The sequence below is a fragment of the Apium graveolens genome, chromosome 3, assembly GCF_009905375.1.
Source record: "Apium graveolens cultivar Ventura chromosome 3, ASM990537v1, whole genome shotgun sequence".
NCBI classification, from domain to species: domain Eukaryota; kingdom Viridiplantae; phylum Streptophyta; class Magnoliopsida; order Apiales; family Apiaceae; genus Apium; species Apium graveolens.
In genome coordinates, this window is record NC_133649.1 from 77,872,455 (window position 1) to 77,889,980 (window position 17,526).

The following is a 17,526-nucleotide window of genomic DNA, read 5'->3' on the forward strand; positions in this document are numbered from 1 at the left end:
GAAGACTCTCATGAAAGATTGATTTTTGAGAATGAAAATACACTACTGGACTCTGCATCAGACTCCAATAAATCATCAATTACTGATGATCTAAATCCTGATACTCCTTCAAATCCTCAAGATGACCAATGTACTGATGAACCTGCACATGTTGAGGGGGAGCAACAACAAGGTTCAACTGAAGGTACCAACACAGAAGAATCAACTTAAGGTTCTTCCCAATCTGACCAAACAGAATCCAATGCTGACACAATATCAGGAGAGCATGAGTCAAGTGTTAATACTTCATCAGGAGATAACAACACTGACTCAGGGGGAGCTTCAAATGCATTTGATGAGGCATATGATTCAGGGGGAGCATCTAGCTCCAGAAAAATATTTCCTCATGCCAGAAAATGGACCAAAGATTACACTCCTGATCTGATCATTAGAAATCCTGATAAAGGTGTACAGACAAGGAGTCCAACCCAAAATGAATGTCTATATCATAATCTACTTTCAAAAGAAGAACCAAAGAAAGTAGGAGATGCACTGAAGGATGCAGACTAGGTCATAGCTATACAAGAAGAGTTGAATGAGTTTAAAAGAAATGAAGTATGAAAGCTGGTGCCTAGACCCAAAAATAGGTCAATTATAGGCACAAAGTGGGTCTTTAGAAATAAGACTAATTCTGATGGAACCATTGTCAGAAACAAGGCTCGGTTAGTAGCTAAAGGTTATTCTCAACAGGAAGGCATTGACTATGATGAGACATTTGCTCATGTTATTAGGCTGGAAGAAATCAGAATATTCTTGGCATATGCTGCACACAAGAAATTCAAAGTCTTCCAGATGGATGTCAAGAGTGCATTTCTCAATGGAGAACTTGAAGAAGAAGTCTATGTTGAACAGCCACCAGGATTTGTGGATCCTAAACATCCTGACTATGTTTATAGACTTGACAAAGCACTCTATGGACTGAAGCAAGCACCTAGAGCATGGTATGAGACCCTTGCTCACTTGAAAGTGGATTCAAAAGAGGTATAATAGATAAAACCTTATTTTATCTGAATAAAGGTAAAGATTTGATTTTAGTTCAAATTTATATGGATGATATCATTTTTGGATCAACTAATCAAACACTGTGTGATAAGTTTTCAAAGTTGATGCAATCAAGATATCAAATGAGTATGATTGGAGAGATGAGCTACTTCTTAGGCTTGCAAATTAAACAGACTAATAATGGCATCTACATTAATCAGTCCAAGTACACAAAGATTTGCTGAAGAGGTTTAATATGCAAGAAAGTGCAACTGCAAGTACTCCTATGGCAACTGCTACAAAACTTGATCCTCATGAAGGTACAACAGTTGATGTCACAAGCTACAGAGGTATGATTGGTTCTCTTTTATACTTAACTGCTAGTAGGCCAGACATTATGTTTTCCACTTGTTTGTGTGTAAGATTCCAGGCAAATCCTAGGGAGCCACATCTTATTGCAGTTAAGAGAATCTTTCGATATCTCTAGCGTACAACATCACTTGGTCTATGGTATGCAAGGGAAGCTGATTTTGAACTGTGTGGATATTCAGATGCTGACTTTGCTGGATGTAAAATAGACATGAAGAGCACCTCTGGCAGTTGTCAGATTTTGGGAGAAAGACTAGTCTCCTGGTTCAGTAAGAAGCAGAAATCCATTTCTACTTCAACTGCTGAAGCTGAATATATTGCAGCTAGAAGCTGCTGTGCTTAGCTATTATGGATGAGAAACCAGCTCTTGGACTATGGATTATCATTTTCTAAAATTCCTATTTTCTGTGATAATCAAAGTGCTATTGCTATGACAGGGAATCCAATGCAACACTCTCTCACCAAACATATCGGTATCAGAATCACTTTATAAGAGAGCATGTCATGGAAGGAACCATCGAGCTCCATTTTGTTCCCACTATTCAACAGCTGGTAGACATCTTCACAAAGCCATTACCTGAAGCAACGTTTACAAAGCTTTTCAATGAGCTAGGAATGGTTAGTTGGGACAAATAAATTCCTGTTAATTTTTATTTGGTCAAATTCTGATGAATAATGATCAAGTACTGATATGTCCTAAATAATGATTGACAATATTTTGTTGGAATTTTTTGATGTATTTCATTTTATGCATGATAAATTAAGTGAATTTATTTACTAAATGTGCATGTATGAAATTATATCATTGTCATAATTACTAGTCGATCTAGGGAGACATGCATAAATAAGATTTTTTTCTTAAATCATTAAGTTAACTTTTCAGTTAATTATTAATCAAATTCCTGGTCTCTTGATATTCCCTCTTTCTCTCTCTCTCTCTCTCGATAATTTAAATGACCACTCATCCTTCAGTCAAATCACATCTTCTCAAACTCAAACACATCTCTTCATTTTCATTTCTCACAAATAATGGCGAACTCCAGCTGGTTCTACTGCTATGGCACAGATATTATGACAACTTTTTAATATGGAATTCCAACTCCATATCCCATCAACGACATTCCACACGACATCTGGATTCAACTTCCAGACATCATCAAAAATGATCTTCTGTTTCTCTTAAAGAGAATTTCGCCTCCACACTCTTCAACAACAGGAGAAAATTATTCGTTTTGCTATACACTTCATTGAGAGTAGAAAGAAGAAGCCCTGATTAACCACCATCTTCGTCATCCTGACAAATACCCTCCGTCTGTTTCTCTTCACCATCAGTTGTTTTTAGACCTCTTGGACGACGACTACTTTTCTTTCTTAGAATAGGACTATCTTATAATTTCTTTTGCATGTAATCCACAAATTTCATGAAATGTACTCATCTGATATATTAATGAAATTTATTTTGATTGCAAGATTTAGTCTATGCTTATTTCGCTATGTATGCATGTGAATGTTCTTCATTGAAGCCTATTAATCTTTACATCATCCACTTAAAATGTATACTTTGATGATTCTTTTGATTAAAACTGTGGTTTGCTTATAATTTGTGATGCTTTGACAAACAACTGTTGAATTCGAATCGACACATCCTGATTTTGTCAAATCCTGACAGAAAAGAGGTCTCAAATGCTGACGACAGGTCAGCATGTTCTAATTCATATCATTAGTAATAATTAATTTCCGAGTAGTTTTATTCCTACAATTAAGTGTCTCACTTAATTAATGGTTAATGGTGAATTATCTTATAAACAAATTTCTACAGTTGTGTCTTGACATATCTGTATGTATTTTTTCTTTACTTCCGCAATTTACTCCACCGTCAAACTCTGTTACTCAATAATTGTTACCTGCCCGAAGTCAAATTCACTAAATTACCTTCTTCATATAAATGTGTTATACATACTCCAGAGTAGCAAAGCTATATAACCGAAAGAACTTCTGTGACACAATTCATCATACACATAGCTTCATTGGTCATATCTCACTTATATTCTCTCTCACAAGCTATACACATCATGACATCGTCTGAAGTTTCACCACTCTTCAACCAAACCACAATAATTCATGGAAATACATTTGGCACTTATAATTATTTAGCTCTGCTTACACATCAATAGCTACCATCATCTTTTCATGATATTCGGGATTTTCTACTCCAATGTCCAATTGGGTATGCTCTTACGAATCCTTTCAAGGTGTCATATAGGGCTGTAATGCAGGTATGGAATACAGTTTTGGTTAATGCAACATATACTGGCTTTTCTTTTGAGTATAAGGGCCACATGTATGAGGTTGATGTTGATGTTCTGCTTCAAGCCTTGAGACTGCCTGCCCTTGATGGTGCTCTTGATACTCATACCACTGAGCAGTTATTTGATATGCTGAGGACTTTAGGCTATAAAGGAGAAATCACAACCATTGGAAAACTGGCAAGGACAAAACTGAAAAGAGAATGGAACTTTTTATTTGATTGCATTAGCAGGTGTTTTCTGAACAAAATAACAAATTTTGATGCTCTTCCATCCACTTCTCTGAAAATTGGGTACTCTCTTCTTTACTGTAGTAATTTTGATTACAGTAATACAATACTGCAATTCATAATTGCTAGGAGAGCCGATGCATCAGGAGTTATAGGGTATACTAGATTTCTATAACTAATTTTCAATTTTCTATGCCCAAATGATATTTTTGATGATGATGAATTACTTCCTGTTTTTCAAATTTCTGATAAAGCAATCACTGATCACATTAAAAGGGATGAAAAGAATAAATTTTCAGGACCTCCCTTTCTGCCTATAAGATGATTCTACAAGATGATTCTAACTCCGATGATCAGATACCAATAGGGTCCTTGTCGAAAACCAAGAAATCCACTGCTAAACATCCTGATGACTCTATTGACACTACTGGAACCAAAGAGCCAACTACTGATGCTAGTCTCTGCTCCACAAACTTCCAGTGATCGAAGCAACCGCTGAGCTCAAAATAACTGCAAAGAGCAAGTTGAAAAGAAAAAGTGAAGAAGTAGTTGGGTACATCAAAAAGAAGAAAAAGACTCAGCCTCTTGCCAAGGATGTCAGTACAGAAGAACCTAAGTCTCAAAGGGATTTAGCAATTATAACACATTCAGTCACACAAGAACCATCTTCTCAAAGGGAAGATACAAACAATGAGGCTGCACAAATCATTGTTGATATTGCTCAGAGTGATCTTCTTGCTGACTCTGCTCAACTACTACAGGAAAAGAAAGCTCATCAGCAGGCACTGTCAAAGGTGGATGCAATCATCAATGATCCTATTGTAATATCTAGGATATATCGTCTAATTATTTTTGCTAATAAATAATTATTATATGTGTTCAGTATCTATTATGTGAATTATTTGTTAAGTGTTAAATGTGCTTGAATGTTTAAAAATATTATTAATTGAGTATTTTAATTTTTATATATCCAAAATAAAATATAGATAATTATCATATCTTCCTAATTATTTTTATGTTGTTTATGAATTTATGGGAATCATATGAATTTTATAAAATCTTTTTCCGGGTATTTAAAATCTGTTTTATAAAAACGGGAACCAACCGACGTCACCCATTGTTACGTTTTTAGAACCCGAAACTCTTCCGAGAACTCCTTCCTAACCTAATTGTAATATTCCGAGCATTTTCCATGTTTCGACTTTTTCGATTCGGCTTACGGTTTGTCCTACGCGGGTCCCGACGCAACATGTAATAACCCCAATTTTTGGAATTTTTGAAACCCTTATGAATAGTGTTTTGCTGATTATGCTGAATAAGAAAACTTTTCATGCCACACTATGTAGGGGTTCTTTTATTGATCTTCTGGGATATTATTAGTACTGTATGTGGTATATAAGTGTATGTAAAGATCGTCAGAATCCAAATCCGAACACTTTGATTTTTCCCGGAAATCTACCAGATACAGAAAGAATTGAGTATAAGGTAACAGAATAAAAAGGATTTAAATTCAAGGATTATAAGAGAGGATCATAAAAGGAATATAATGTATTGAGAAAGGTTAAGGAAACCTAAGTAATAAGATCCCGGGTCTGATCCCTCAAACGATAAACGAAAACGAAAGTTAAGCTAACCGCACAACAGATCAGCGGTCATTAGGCAAGCAATTAAGAGTTAATCAAGGAGGTTAGGGATGATGATGTCATCAAACCAATAAGAGGAGGACAAGTGGGGGAGGGTGACATAAGCATGACAAAGAAAAGTGTGTTGTTGGTTGATTAAGAACCACACAAAAGTTACCATGGTAAAAGGTAATAAATCAAAACAAAACAAATCAACCAAGCCAACCAACAATTCATTTCACCAAAAACACAAAGTTATTTCCCTTTCTTCATCAAAAGCTCTCGGCTTTCTTCTTCTTCAAAGAAAGAAAAAGTCAAAATCCTAGCTCCAAGCTTTGTTAATTAGCAAGGTAATTATCTAAGACTCCTTATGCATAGATATAGCTATCCTATAAGTTTGAGCTTCTAATTCATTCACAATCTCTTCCTAAAAATCATGGAAGAAGAGGGTGAATAGTGTTTTTCAAGAACTAAAATTTTTGTTCTTGAGTTTTTGTTTAGATTAAGCTTGGATAAGGACTTTTAAGGGTGATTCCAAGCTAATTACTTGATTCTCCACTCTCCAAGGAAGGTATAACCCCTCCAAACCCTAAATTTACTTTGAGTATTAGGTTTAGTTTTGTTGTTATAGTTCATGAGAGGCTTGATTGTTGTGTATGTAGAGGTTAGTTGGTTTTGTGATGTTTTTGGAATTGTAATTCTTGGATTATTGATTAATGAACTTAAGTATAGTTTAAATTCATGTTTGAGAATAGTATAAATTGAAAATATTGAGTTGTTGGGGCTGTTATGGTGAAGTATGGATGAAGTTTGGTTGGGATGTTGATTGTGGGATGGTTGTGGGTTGATTTGGAGTGGTATAAATTTGGGTAATCGCGTAAACATAGCCGTCGTAATGCCCGATTTACTTTAGACTGTTTTTGTTCTTAACATTAGGACCCGTGAACTCACTGCTAGGTTTTGACCATTGCCATGATTAGATAGTTCATGTTACGAGCTTCGTTTTGATATGTGGTTTGTTTAAATCCGATGTACGGTTTAGGAGAAACGACTGTTTTAAGTAACGGCGTTTCGCGAACGAACCATTACCCCTCGCCTTACTTTGAAACATAGGTTAAAGACCTAAAAGGACTAATTGGAATATGAAACATTTATGTAAAGTGTATTAGGCAGTTGGTAAGGCACTCGCGAAAGAATCGCCTTAAAACTCTTAATGGTTAATTTATTAAAAATGGTGGAGCCGAGGGTACTCGAGCGATTTAAGAGAATCATTAAGCGCAAAGCGAGCGTTTGAGTCTAAATTGGTGAAAGTATAGATTTATAAGTGACCTTGGTTTAATTACAACTTATATGTTGTTTATAGGTTACCAGACTCGTCCCAAGCCATTTATAACCCCCAGTCGCTCAGGCAAGTTTTTTACCCGTTATACTGTTGTTGTGATGTATACATATGTATATGCATTATCTTGTGATAGATGCATGATGGTTAATTAGCAAATCTTGCGATATATTGGAGAATGTGATATGGTATATATGCATGTCTGTTTCGTAATCTTGATATATATCTGTTGATTCAAATGCTTATAATTGCATAATACCTATGCTAGAGATAAGCAGTAGTTACGTATACCCTTAGTATAGGGGACCCAAAGGTGGACATTTTTCTAAAACCGGGAGTCGATGTTCCCGAGTATATTATATATATTTATATATATAGATATAGTTTTTAAAACTATGAATCGAATAAGGTTTATTCGATAACTTTATTTTATTAATGAATATTATTTTGAATATTCATTCGGGGGCTTATGACTCCGTTTATTTTATTAATGAATATTATTTTGAATATTCATTCGGGGGCTTATGACTCCGTTTATTTTATTAATGAATATTATTTTGAATATTCATTCGGGGGCTTATGACTCCGTTTATTTTATTAATGAATATTATTTTGAATATTCATTCGAGGGCTTATGACTCCGTTACTTTATTAATGAATATTATTTTGAATATTCATTCGAGGACTTATGACTCCGATTATTTACTAATTATTATTCTTTATTTTATTAAAGAGTAATGTGTCGATAATCAAACTCACTTTGATTATTCAAATAAAGATATTACTTTTGTATAAGTATATCTTTGATTATTTAATATTCATTTCAAGTATAAGTTTTACAACTTCTACTTCAATTATTTTTATAAAGATTATTCTTTATGGGAATATTATTTAAATAATAATATTCGGATATTTTTTAATATATCGGGACTGACTTATTTCATTAAATCAGCATTACTCCAAACACTCTTTAAAGTATTTTCGAGTCTTCAAAATGATTTTTAAAAGTTAGAGCGGATCCCAAAACTCATTTTTATATTTAAGATCTTCCTTTTAAAGGGGATTTAAATATTTGCTCAAAACCTGAGGGATCCGGCTCTGTGGTGTATTTTATATTCGCAATGAGGTTGCTGCTTTGGTAAATGAATTGATTACTTACCCAACGTTCGGGAAGTAAGTCCATCTATTGAGTCGGCATAAGCAACATGGGCTCAGTGGGCGTCCATGAAAGTGTAAGTGGCTCAGTGGGAGTCCATCAAATGCGTAAGTGGCTGAGTGGCAGTCCAGCATAAGGTCCTATTGCGGCCAGGGTGATGACCAGTGGGGAATTCGTCCATCTACTAGTAGAAAAGGTTACTTATTGGTATCTTTGCCTGATCAGCAAGATATCAGGTTTATGCCAAAATTCTTTTCTTTCCAAATTCATTGGATATTACAACTCTGTTCATACTTTACATGACAGAGGTTTTCAGGAAATGTATGAGAGATATATATATATGGATATATATATATATATATCGGGACTTAATGAAGTATCTCGTAACTTCATTTCTTTTGAATGATATTTCAAGGATTGAATCTATTCAAATCATATCTTGTAGTCTCAATAATGTGATGAACTTTTGACACAGATTATACCTTGAACGGTGGTACTTCAAGTAGTATTCGGAAAAGATATAAGTATATTGGAGTATCTTGTAACTTCATCTTTTAAACTTATATCTAGTAAATGATTATCTTATGCATATCAAAGATTTTCAGAAAAACATTGAGACAAGGTTAGATATATGAGATCACCTTGCAACGATATTTTTATACAGTTATAAACTGGAACTCTGTGTATATTATACATGTCAGAGGATTTCAAAGATTGTGAAAAGTATATATGTATGTATATACTGAATATTTTGCGACTTGGTCGCGTTAAGATATCAACTTGGTTCATTTCTTCTTAACCAAGACTTTCTTGAGTACGATGAGAATGCTCATACATTGTTAATTATTATATATATTATTTCGGTGGGCTTGTTGCTCACCCTTGCTTTCTTCTTTCATCACACAACAACAGATAGAAAAGTGGAACATGACCAAGCTTCCAATTCGCAAGCGGTTAGGAAATGTTCCGCAGTTTTCAGGAAGCGTTGATGCCGCTGTAGCTGAGGTAGAAATTACCAATAGGCTAGACTTTCAACTTCTGATGTACCAGACTTATGTATCTATATGAATTGTAATAATGGCAAAGAAATGTAAATTTATTAAGAAACCCTTTTAAGGTGTAACGGTTTATAATGGTGGAATAAAATGACTTGTGTTATTTTTGGTATTCATCTCTGAGACTATAACTTGTGGTGTGTGTGTGTGTGTATTGTGGGGTCACAGTACTCAGTAGTTAGTTGACTGTTAGGATTAAGTATTGATAAGGGAAATGGAACTCGTGACAACCCGAATCCCCGACCCCGGATTTGGGGGTGTTACACAACATTTTCGATACAATATTCGTTTCGGTAAATCAATAAAACCCGTATTTTCGATAAACGGGAGCTTTTTATTAAACTATCATAATTATCACCTCGTAATACGTGTAACCAGGCGCTGAGACCAAGACCGCAGTACAAATTATACTGATTTGGATAATTATCCCGAAAACTGATATCGTTTGGATCAGCTTTTATAAATAAACGTACCGTTTTATATCCGGAATGATCCAACGGGATACTAATTTTCCGTAATTATAAATAGCCTTTCCGTATTTTATTTCGTATCAAAAATCATTTGCAGTCAGTGATTATATAAATTTCCAGAGAAAATTCATATATTCATAAACCCTTCTGAAAATCAAACCACAAATTCAAGGTGTTAGTGAAATCCGTTTGGAAAGTTGGAGTAACCAAATCGAAGGTCTCAAGGAGTACTATCAGATTCCAGAACCTGTTTTACTGCAGAATCAAAGGTTGATTTTATATATTTTTAATTATTTTTGAATTATTTTTATTAAAAATATGAATTTTTGTTCGGATGATTGTTTGTATGATTTGGTGATTGTATGTTGTAGAGCTTGTTTTCCTGATGATTTTCATATATCATACGTCTGATTTGGAGTTCAATAACATGCTTAAAAGTGGGTTTAATTCTCGAATTTTAAAATTAGGGTTTATAACCCGTATGAATGTTTTCAATTGAAATTTGGGGCTTTTTGATTTAGGGGTTATTAGCTATTGATTTATAGTGGATTATGTTCCATATGAAATTTGCAATAGATTGGTATATAGCTCGTTAACAGAGGATTAGTGAATCGAAGGGAGTTGTGTTTTGAAGATTTGCGATGTTCGCCGGAAACCGGCGAAGTTCTTGGCCAATTTCCGGCCAAGTCTGAGGTTATTTGAATGAATTGATTGCATGAGTAGATTCCTGGTTGTCTGTAGATGTGATCTGGAGCTTGTGGTGAGGTGAGAAGGCCGGGAACGTGTTCTCCGGCCACACCCGATTGTTTTCCGGAGACCCTCTGTAAAATTACAGTTTAGTACCTCAATTATTGGGGAGGATGAAGTTAGGTCCCTGAAGTTTCCAGAATTTGCAAAAATAGGATTCCTGTTTTAAAATTATTTAAAAATCATATTTCCTATTTATTTTATTATAAAAATTCGATTTTAATTTCTGAAAATTCCAAAAATTATTTTTTTAATTCGAAAAATTATTTTTAATTCAAAAACAAATCTGAATTAATTAGTTAATTAATTTCAATTAATTTTTAATCGATTAATTGATTAATTAATTCAAAAATTAATTGACTAATTGATTTAATTAATTATTAATTTATTTTAATTAATTATTTAATTAGATTTAATTATTTAAAAATGATTTAAAAATTCCGAAAAATAGTTTCGAGCTTTAAAATATTATTTAAAATTGTTTTCAAGGCTCGATAATTATTATAAAATTATTTTGATGCCAGATTGGGCTAATCGAACCCTGTTTATTACTTCGAAATTGATCCAAGGACCCGTTTTAATTCCGAAAAATGTTTTAAAAATCATTTTAAATATCCGAAAGCCTGTTTATGACCCGAGACTTCTTTATAAATGTTATATCATTGATTATGTGACGTGTTATGTGTTGTATGTGACTTGTTGGTTAACTGTCGGTCTATATATTCGATGTTTACTTGTTTATCGCGTAACTTTCAATCCGTTAATCGGATTTAGGTGAAACGAAGGGTAAATAGAAGTATGTGTTGAATAGAATTGTATGAGTTGAATATTGATAGATTCTTATGATATGTGAGCAGAAGTGGCAAGGCGTAGGAAAGGGAAACAGGTAGTCGAGGAATAAGACAGTTGTGACTGAAAGCGAGTGCAGTATAATAAGCTAGTACCAGGCAAGTGTTCTGAACTTTCTCGAGATAATGTAGTGATTGATAGTCCTGTTTAATATTGCAACTGCTTTGAAGCACTGAACCCTAAACCATGATTCCAGTTATTGATCTTGAGCCGTAAGCCTGATTCTTTCTAGACCATTGATTGTTGTATACCCAAATACGAACTTCAAATATACGATACTACTCCACAAATACATACAAACTAAATATCAAACACTGAACCAGATTGCTTACACACTCAAACCATTGTATCTTATGCTCTGAAAGGCCAAACCCTTGAAACCTTGAAACAAGGATTCCTTTGTTATCCAATTCTTTCATTACCTAACAATAAAGCTTGAAAATGCCATATTGATCCTTATAAAGTTTGAAACCATTTCATTATTAAATGCCCAATGTTATTAATGATTCTGTTTATTATTTATTACTGCTTATTCTGTTATTATGTTAGAAGTGGATTGTTTTTATAAAATTATGGACCAGATTCATGGTCAGACCATATAATGCGCAAGTTAGGCCAATGTGTGCCTTGGATCCAGTAGTTAGAGCAGTGTTGTGTGCTTTGCTCGGGGTTAGTGCGTGACTGATCAGCAGCCTAACCTTGGTTTTTAAAATGAAAATATAATATCCAATTCTAAATCATAATCTATTGTTCACTTGATACCATAACCATTTTCACCTGATGATCATTATTCTCGGTTTTGTCATTGTGACTTACTGAGCTAGTTAGCTCATTTGTGCGATGTTGTACATGTTCTTTTCCAGTTAAAAAGGAACTAGTTGGTAGCGATGATCACCAGTCTAACGCGAGAGCTAGGGGTTCAGATTGATGAAGTTGAGCTAGTAGGCTTCTTTTGGAATAATTTTAAGTTTGTAAAAGTTTGTAATAATGTTTAATACTCAATGCTGAGTTGGAATAGTTGGGATTTGAACGGTTTGTAATGTAAGTGTGTGTTTGGCTTGTGTGCATACTTTAACCTGTTGCGGTCCATGGTAGTTGGTAAGTAGGGTCACTGCATATTATTATTATCCTTATTAATGTTATAAGCAGGTTATAAATAGTGTGTGTGTGTGTGGACCCCAAACTTCTGACCCGGGTTTGGAGGGCACCACTGGTTTGGTATCAGAGCTACAGGTTATAAGTCACTGACACAAGCCTAGGTTGACGGGAATGGGTAGAGGGTTAGGATTAGAAGTAAGGAATAGGAAGATAGAACGTCGAGAGGTTTAGTGCTACGGTATAACAGGTATTAGTATAATTCGCGTCGTGGTTTGAGATTCTTATATTACGATATGATTTCAGATAGCAGCAATGGCCGACTCTTTCATCCCCGTATCAGCTGATCACTCAGAGCCTTCAGTTGGAGTACCACCTTTAGATCCACATCCTGTTGTTCCACCAGTATTGGCTATTTTACCTCCACCCGTGTTGCAGCCCGTACCACTGTAGGCTATTCCACCCCCAGGCATGAGGCCACCTATCAGAGGACCTCCACCAGCTGATTCAGATTCCACTGGGCATTCAGTTGTGAGTGCCCCATTCCAGTCTACATTTCCCCCAGTTCCTTACTACCGGTACGAGGCTCTTCTATTGGAGCGTGATTTCTTGTTTGCCCAGATCTGAGAGCTATAGCATATCATTAGGACTACGGATGTTGATCGTGGTGTGAGGGAGCTTCGAGAGGAGATTCATGTGACACGAAGGGTTCTTGAGGCTAGGCTACATGGAGCTACACTACCTGGCAGAGGCCCTGATGCACTGAGGGGATGGGCTACTGAGGTGATGGAGGACTTTGAGAGGCTGGGAGGACCAGAGTTTCCTTGGAGTTGAGTCAGAGATCCAGAGATGGAGATACTGAGCAGTTTTGTTATGATTATGTATTATGTACAGTAGTGTGTAGTGTGTATCAGTAGACTTTTGGGTTGTATTTATAGACTAGCTATGCTGACTAGTGAGTAGGTTGTTGTACCCTTTTGTTGTTACTTCTGAAGCGTCTTTACGCTTGTATTACCCAAAACTTTTGATCTATATATATCAGTACCTTTTCCTTTCCAGCACTGTCACTTACTTTACTGCACCTGTTTTACTTTACCTCATTTATTGCACCAGTTATACCCCTGTGATACCATGTACCTTATTTTCCATAACTGTTTATATTCTGTAAAGAAGCATGCAATTTACTTAGTTTAACTGTTACAACCATTTTCAAAAAGAGACATTTATGTATTACAAAACTTTTCTTTTATGCAAAGGATTTGATTTAAAAGCTAAATAAGTTATTTGATTCTATACAGAAAAATGCCTCCCAGAAGAAATACCCGCACCAACACCCAGAATAAAGAAACCAACAACAACAACAATAACAATCAAGATGATACAAACCAGAATGCAAATCCAGGACCCATAGACCCAGCAATAGCCCAGATTCTCTAAATCTTGGCCCAACAAACAGTTTACCTGGCACAACAACAACAAAGACAGACCAATCCCCAGGTAACTTTCAAAACTTTTCAGGCAGTAAACCCACCAGAATTCAAGGGTTCCTTATAACTGATTGAAGCAAATGTTTGGTTAAAGGAGATAGAGAAAGCATTTTCCTTAGTGAAAGTAAAGGACGAACAGAAGGTTCAGTTTACAAGTTACTATTTGAAGAATGAGGCCACCTATTGGTGGGAGATGGTGAAGACATTGGAAGGTACAGATGTTATTACTTGGGAGAGGTTTAAGGAATTGTTTTTTTAGAAAAGTATTTTCCTCAGTTTGTCCAGGATCAGATGGAGTTGAAGTTTTTAGAATTAAAGCAAGGGAACATGTCGGTGACAGATTATGAGAGTAAGTTTGAGGAATTGTCAAGGTATGTACCGTCATATGTGGATACTGACAGGGAAAAGGCTAAAAGATTCCAGCAAGGTTTAAAGCCATGGATCAGAGGGAACGTAGCCATTTTTGAATTGGATACCTATGCAGGAGTTGTATAGAAGGCTATGATCGCAGAGACAGAGAGTGAGATGTCACAGAAGGAGAAAGAAAGCAAGAAAAGGAAATTTGAAGGAAATGAAGGTCAGTCACAACCAGGGAAGTTTCCAAATTTTAAGAAGGGCAAGTTTCAGCCAGGGAGGAATTTTAATTTCAAGAAACAGAATGCAGACGACGGAGGCCAGGGCAACCGTCCAGTTAATGCAAATCAACCGAATCAGTTGTGGTTAACTTTTCCAGATTGTCAAGTATGTGGGAAGAAACATGGAGGAGTTTGTAATAAATTGAATGTAGTTTATTTCAAGTGCAATCAGAAAGGGCAATATTCAAGGGAGTGCCGAAATCAGCCAGCAAGAGAGCCAGCAAATAAGGATCAGTCTATCCAGAATCCAGCAGTGAAGGTTCCAGCCATTGGATTTACGTGCTTTAAAGGTGGGAAGCCAGGACATATAGCCAGGGATTGCAAGACACCAATCCAGTCAGTAATGCATTGAGGATTATGGGATCTACCCCAGCAGTGGATGAGACTCCAAGGGCTAGAGTTTTTGACATGTCTGTGAAGGATGCTATCCAGGATACTGATGTCGTGGCAAGTACGCTTAATGTGAATTCTTTATGTGCTAAAGTGTTAATAGATTCGGGAGCAACTCGATCATTTGTTTCACAAGATTTTGTTAGTAAGTTAAATTGTCCAGTTCGGTATTTAAATGAAATAATGACTGTGGAATTAGCAAATCAAGAATGAGTATCTGTTAATCAAGTTTTTGGGAATTGTGAGATTGAGATTTCTAGTAATAAGTTTTGTGTAGATTTGATACAATTTAAGCTAGGAGAATTTGACGTTATCTTAGGAATGGATTAGTTATCTAAGCACGATGCCCAGATAGATTATCGAAAGAAGAAGGTAATGGTAAAAATGCCAAACGAAAGAATAGTAACGTTCAAGGGCCAGAAACAAGTAAAAAAGTTCTTAACGATGATTCAAGCCAAAAAGTTACTACGGCAAGGATGCGAGCATTTCGTGGCGTATGTGATTGATAAAAGTCAGGAGCCAGCAGAACTTGTAGATATTCCAGTAGTAAATGAATTTTCAGACGTGTTTCCCGATGAGGTACCAGGACTTCCTCCAGATAGAGAAATTGAGTTTACGATCGATTTAACACCTGGAACAGAACCAGTATCCAAGGCCCCGTACATAATGGCGCCCGTTGAGATGAAAGAGCTAGCGTAGCAATTGTAAGAGTTGTTAGAAAAAGGAGTAATCAGACCCAGTGTATCCCCGTGGGGTGCACCGGTATTATTTGTCAAGAAGAAAGATGGAAGCATGAGACTGTGCATCGACTATAGGGAGCTCAATAAGCTTACAATCAAGAACAAGTATCCGTTACCTAGAATTGACGATCTGTTTGATCAACTGAACGGAGCCAAGTTTTTCTCCAAGATTGACTTAAGATCGGGATATCATCAACTGAAGATCAAACCAGAAGATATACCGAAGACAGCTTTCAGGACAAGGTATGGACATTATGAATTTTTAGTGATGTCTTTTGGATTGACCAATGCTCCGACAGCGTTTATGGACTTGATGAATAGTATTTTCAAGGAATACCTGGACAAGTTCGTTATTGTGTTTATAGACGATATTTTGATTTATTCAAAGACGGAAGAGGATCATGCGGAACATTTGAGAACAGCTTTGGAGATTTTAAGGAAAAAGAAGTTATATGCTAAATTCTCAAAGTGTGAGTTTTGGTTACAGGAGGTTCAGTTCTTAGGACATATAGTCAGTAATGAAGGGATCAAGGTGGACCCAGTAAAGATTGAGGCCATTACAAATTGGGAAAGACCGAGAACACCCACCGAGGTAAGAAGTTTCTTGGGATTAGCGGGATATTATCGTCGATTCGTTCAAAATTTCTCAAGGATTGCAACACCATTGACAAAGCTTACACGGAAGAATGAAAAGTTTATATGGAACGATAAATACGAAGAAAGTTTTCAGGAATTAAAGTGAAGATTAATTACGGCACCTATTTTGTCACTTCCAGACGATTAAGGGAATTTCATAATTTATAGCGATGCTTCTCATAAAGGACTAGGATGTGTTCTAATGCAGCACGATAAGGTGATTGCGCATGCATCAAGGCAATTGAAACAACACGAACAGAAATATTCTACTCATGATTTAGAGCTAGCAGCTATAGTTTTTGCTTTGAAGATTTGGAGACATTATCTGTATGGAGAAAAGTGCGAGATTTACACATATCACAAAAGTTTGAAATACATATTCACACAGAAGGAGCTTAATATGAGGCAAAAGAGATGGTTAGAATTGATCAAGGATTACAATTGCTCGATTAATTATCATCCCGGTAAGGCGAACGTTGTAGCAGACGCGTTGAGTCGGAAGGAAAAGTTAAATGTGTTATCAGTACATGAAGAGATATATAAGGAATTTCAGCAACTGGAATTGGAAATTAGAGTTTGCAGGCTTAATGAAGCAAAAGTGTACAGTATGACTTTCCAGCCGGAGTTGTTAGAGAAAATAAAGAAGTGTCAGGAAGATGTAATGGATCAAGATATAAATCGTTTTGTAGGTGAAGAATTGTGCACGCAAAAGGATGATCAAGGTATTCTTAGGTTTTCTTCTAGAATTTGGATTCCACCGGTGACGGAGCTGAAGAATGAAATTTTACAGGAAGCATATAATTCAAGGTATTCAATCCATCCAGGGAGTACCAAAATGTACAGAGATTTAAAGGAGAATTATTGGTGGCCAGATATGAAGAGGGAAATTGCGGAATGGGTTAGCAGATGTTATACATGTCAGAGAGTTAAAGCAGAACATCAGAGACCAAGTGGATTTCTACAGCCATTGAAGATTCCAGAGTGGAAGTGGGAACATATTGCCATGGATTTCATAGGGGGATTACCAAGGACAAGGGCTAATCATGATGCCATTTGGGTTATAGTGGATAGACTTACCAAGTCAGCTCATTTTCTGCCTACAAATGAAAGATTTTCACTCGACAAGTTGGTCCATATGTACCTGAAGGAAATTGTAGTTCGTCACGGAGTCCCGGTGTCTATCGTATATGATCGAGATCCAAGATTTAATTCAAGATTTTGGAAAAGTTTTCAAGAATGTTTGGGAACAAGACTGAATGTGAGTACAGCTTACCACCCACAGATGGATGGCCAAAGTGAAAGAACGATCCAAACGATTGAAGATATGTTGCGTGTTTGTACTATTAATTTCAAAGGAAGTTGAGACGAGCATTTACCTCT